The sequence below is a fragment of the Perna viridis genome, chromosome 15, assembly GCF_037379345.1.
Source record: "Perna viridis isolate PV_CMFRI_1.1 ecotype Kerala chromosome 15, ASM3737934v1, whole genome shotgun sequence".
Lineage (NCBI taxonomy): Eukaryota > Metazoa > Mollusca > Bivalvia > Mytilida > Mytilidae > Perna > Perna viridis.
The window spans coordinates 20,650,619-20,656,139 of NC_142459.1; the positions used below are offsets into that span (position 1 = coordinate 20,650,619).

General features: G+C 30.9%; 1 long non-coding RNA gene across 1 annotated transcript; it reads left to right on the forward strand.

The window, feature by feature from the left end:
- Window positions 1-68: 68 nt before the first annotated feature.
- LOC148597415 (uncharacterized) lies at window positions 69-2,276 on the forward strand. Its single transcript, XR_015919014.1, has 6 exons — window positions 69-81; window positions 602-625; window positions 894-929; window positions 1,343-1,363; window positions 1,851-1,887; window positions 2,149-2,276. It is a non-coding gene; the product is annotated as an uncharacterized LOC148597415 (long non-coding RNA).
- The last annotated feature ends 3,245 nt before the right edge of the window (window positions 2,277-5,521 follow it).

The window sequence follows — 5,521 nt, forward strand, 5'->3', positions numbered from 1 at the left end:
ACCGTCATTATTGTTTCGTCTATGTCAAGTATCAACTATATCAATTATTGTGTTGATTATTTGTTACAGGTGATGCTGACTGTAAGTATCAATAGGACTCCCACCCCCCCCCCAAAAAAAAAACAAAAAAAATAAATAAAATAATAATAATAAAATACAGAATAAAATAAATTAAAATAAAGTTATTGGACGTATTAAGTGGCTACGATGCTGACAATTTTTTTTCCGTCTATGTATTTTAATCATTGTTGGTCTCTTGAATTATTATATAATTCATTATATAGACCAATACAGCAAATTAATAACAGGGAAAAAAATATGTAGCCTTTTTTTAGGTGCATCATATTTTACAGAATTTGCTTGATTCTTAAAAAGCCTGCTACTTAAAGCATAAATGAGTGCACGGAACTGTATACAATTTGACAAATAGAGAAAATGGAATCCCTTCAGCATATATTTCATGTCTTTGAGTAATATCAAAAGCCAATATGTCAACAACGCCGATGAAAATGCCAATGGCTATCTTCATTAATCACAAGCTTAATTAAAATGGTTTGATAAACCTTGAATTCTGAACCGTCTATTTTGTTTTCTTCAACAGATGGATACATACACCCTGGATTTGGTAAATATCGTTTTTTATAGTAATGTATTTTTAACACTTACTGTTTTACGACATATAAATGCACTTTAACATGATCTTTACAAGATATGTTGCAAAGGTTGATATCAATTTTCTAAATCTCCTAAAACCGAGGGTTATATAAAATGCTACATGTCAACTTTTCAAATAAAGATTTTAAGCAAAATATTTAAAAAAAAATAAAATAAAATGTAGGTTTTCTCTATTTCACGTTATAAATGATTCATTTCAGTCCGAATTTTTTTTTCAGTTGGAGGAGGACTGGGACCAGCTATGTCCCCTGTCTGTAAGTATATAAGAAGATCTATAAAATAATGAACTAAATTTCTCCTAATGAGGTAGACCTGGGGTAAGAGAAATAACTCTTGAAATCAGTGATATGTTTGTATCATATTCGATTTCACCAGAGCCTATCAAGCTTTCATCTAAAACAGAATGAAATCAGTTCATGTTACTTTGATGCTTACATGAGATTGATGTAAAATGCTGAATGCAACAGGTCTATTGATATGAATAATTTTGCAGAGAACTACATTTATATTCGTAGCATTTATTTTGAAAATAGGTTCAGGTGTATTAATAATTAACTGGTTATGATTATGTGTTTGTATGTAGTATAATTTAGAGTTGTATCCTTGACTTGCTTTAAATATGCAAATTCAGTTTACATCATATAATATGAATATGTTCTAATTGCAGACATGCACGACCCCGACAATGGTAAGACACGTATCTTTGTATATTGATTTCGTACCTACGTTTTAATTCACCACCAAAACACTTCCTGTCGATTACTTAAATATCAATATGTATCAAAGCTTAAGAATTGTCTCTCACAGAAAGAAAAACATGACCAAAAGAGTTCGGTTTCATTGTATTTTTCACGCTGAGCAAGTAAAACTTATTGTAAAAAAAAACAGAAAGCTGTTGTAACGTGATTGCCGTTAGGCTATATTAATTAACCGTCACACGAGATTTCTGATAGAAGATTTGCCTACTCAACAGTATATATTATTCTAATTCTGCTGATGGGAGGTTACTCCTTGAAACACGTGGCAGCATATCGAAATTTGCAATGTAAATAATTGGTTTTTATGTTTTTTACTCAAAGTTGTATCAATCGTGAATGTTTTTTTTTATTCTGGTACACCTGTTGGCGTACATGTATCTGCGCAATATTGATAATGATAATATATCTATTTTCTAGTGGGATATGTGTTCGGATAAGCAGTAAAGAGTTGCAGGTGAGAAATGTTGTGCAGTAAATTGTAGTTTTATGATGTTACTAATATTTACTTCTATCCAATGCCAAGGGAGGTAACGCATTTGTATTAATACCACAAACAGAATGCGGCATGTATATTTGTGAAATTTGTTATTGGGGTGAAGGTTAAAAATCTATTTGTTCATGCTGTGTATAATTCATAAACAGCAAAATAAACATTTTTTTTCAAAACAAAATCAAAACTAAAATTCATTAATAGACAATTTCTTTTAAATTTCAGATCAGGAACCATCAGAAGCTACAAACACAAATCGCATCAAAAAGAACTATGTTGATATTACTGTCCTATTTACCACAAAAAATTAATTTATACAATTTTGTGTTTGTAATTTAGTACTATTTAAATAATAAAATTTAAAATAGAACTTTTCTTCATTGTTGTCTTACATAACTTCAATTATCTTATTATATCATAACATATTTACTTGACATTATGTACAAGGCTGTATTAAACGCTTATAATGCCTACTGTGATTTATTGTATAGGAAACTCCACCGAATAAACCATGTGTTTTTGGTCTTTAGATGCTATATTAAAAAACATTTTTACCTCTCACACTAAAATCAAATAATCAAAGCAAATCGAGAACAATTACTCTCCTAGTCTTATTTTATGCACAATCTATGTTATTTTTATCTCAAGAGTGCAACAACCGAATAAAACTCTTAGACTAGTTATGAGGTCTCTTTCTGAATCGGGAATAAAAATAAAATCGGTAGGAGTTTGAGATATATGGATCACTTCCTAATTTCTGTAAAAACTGCAACTTAAAATCTGAAAAAATTACATAAACTGATATAGCTTTTTCATGGTATAAAATTATCTTGTGAAAGAAAACCGAACTTAAGTCACACTGAACAAACCTCATTGATTATTTGGCACAAAGCTTACACAAAAACTGATCAACAGGCTACAAATAGGTGTCTATACATAACGCTATATTTTATCTTCATTTTTAACAAAAACTATATATAAGTACAACCACCATTGCTGTTAAAACTGTAAATGGAAACAGAATGAAGAGACATGGCTGCTTATTTATGTTTGATTGTTATAACATAGACCATTTACTGTGAAAGTACTTTAATTTGTGGCTACCAATTTTCGCGGATCAGAGAAGATACAAAAAATTGTGGATTCTTGAATTCGTGGTTTTGAGGTCTTCAGTATATACATCGATGGAAATTTTCTTTTCGTTGGGAAGCAAAGTTTGTTGTCAGGTTCACCAACGTAAACTACAAAAATGTGTACCCCACTGACAATAGTACCTCCACAGTATGAAAATTGTGAGTTGATTTGACATGTCTTTTGTATCCGAAGTCTCACTTCGTGGGAGGTATAAAGTGGTTATGAAGTACGCCCGTTCGTTCGTCCGTTCTTGATCAAAGTACTCAAGAAATGAAAATAATAAAAAAAAAAACATAATAAAGAGAAATAACGAGACAAAGAAAATAGACACACACAACAAAGAACATGAAATAACTAACACGCATATAGAAACCAAAGTGAATTAACAACCCGTACTTTTCTAACAACTGAGAGTATGGACCAGATGCACCGGTAGGACCAGAATCTTTTGTTTTTCTTGAAACATCCACCGAGTTGTTCATTAAATGTCAAGTCCGGAGTAGACAATAGAGGAAACGAAAACTGTGATACGATGAACAGATCGGTTGGCAAAACAATTTACAAATTCATGATAACAACCCTAAACGGTGCTTACGTTATTCTTGTAGCCATCTAACCTTTTTCCATTATATTATGGGTTTTTAAGAAATTTTTATTCAAAGGTATCTTAGTTTTATGTATTGGGATGTATAAAGTCTACTTTTAGCTATTGAAGTGTATAAATAATTACTCTTAATCCAAAGCCACATCAGTTCGTTTTAGTTACCAAGTAATGAACGATTTGTGTGTTATAGTATCACAATACTAGAAACTGACGCAAAAACTATCCTGATTATTAAATTCCCCCACAATTTTTTTTTATTTTTGTCGATTTTGTAGCGGCGGGTTGGGATGATAATCTACTAATGGTAGTTGAACAAGTAATATAGTCTAAATCATTAAGGAACACTTCAGCTAAGAATCATGCAAAATTTGATTCACGATAGGAAAACCTACATATTATTTTTGATGTTTTGTTTAAATAATTATAGTAAACTGAAATTAACGGGTGGCTTTTCATGTAACTCCTGCCCGTTAGAGATAGAAATTATCAGAATGTACTGTTGAATTCAAAACTGAGGAATATAACTTTGTAAAGGAAACTAATATACCTTAGAATCTTTTTGGATTTTCAATGTGGATTATCTCTTAAGAACAGACAGATATAAATGAATGATAATATATTTCATCACATAGACCCACAAAACAACTTTATAACAAAAAAAAATGTTTCGCATTTTAGGTGTATCACATATTTTACAGACTTTGCATGATTTTTACAACGACTGCTACTTAATTTTTCTGTGCACCCATTTTAAGATCTTAACGTATTACCTTGGTTCCTTGTAAAGACAAACGCAGCCATATTTCATAACGAATTCAGAAGTATGAATCACGAAACAAAGACAAGAACAGAAAAGAAAACAGGAATCATGGACCAAGTGCATCGGTAGGGCGAGTGTAACCAACATTTCTGGATTTACCAAGTTTAGTTTCTCTTGTAATGTCTTGGATCATACTGTCGTTCAGGGTTTTTTTTTATGTAATTCTGTAATAATATTTCTATGCTTCTTGGTTAAGTTAATGATACTTCAATTCATTAAACAGGACCCACAATAAAGATGATGCATGTTCTAAGGTATACCGTTCTATTGCCGATTGGATGAACCTAAATAAACCTACATTTAAAACACCACAAACGCCTGATAAAACACAGTCGATGAATCTAATTTGTTATCTTATAAAACAAAACATATTTGTTGGAATTCAAAGTAATTATTTAAAAAAAAACAACAATAAACAGTAGCCTCTAGGCTGGAGCAAAACATTCATCCCGCAGCTATCGAATTCGAATACAATCTTAATTAACTTGTCAAATCCAATCTTACCAATGAATTACATAGAAGTGAAATATAAGTAGAAAAAAATACTGATGGGTCAGTGTGCTCGTTTTACAGACAGATTCATTTGAATAGGATTTTTCTTGATTTTTCTAAGGTTTTATTTAGTAGGATTTATCTATAACATACTTCGACGAAATAACCAGGATTTCCTAAAAGACTTCTTAAATATCATTTTAAGGTGTGTTTAATGAAGTGATTCAAAGAGAACTATTTGGGGTCAACGGGAAAAAGATGGTATGCTATGAAATGGATCAAGTTAAAGGAGTCCACAATGACTAAACATGAACAGGGAACATCCTTAAGGCTATCACTGGACCTAGTCTGTAATAAAAGTCGGTGTTCGTTTCGATAGTATTTCAAATGTGTTAGCTTATTACATATGTTTTGATTCTCGACGTCGATTCATTCTGAAAAACAGAATTTCTTATTGCATGTTTTATTTTATTGTTTTGTTATGTTTTTTGTTTGTTTTTTTGCTTGTTTTTGTTTTGTTTTTATTTTTTTTAAATGATACACAATAG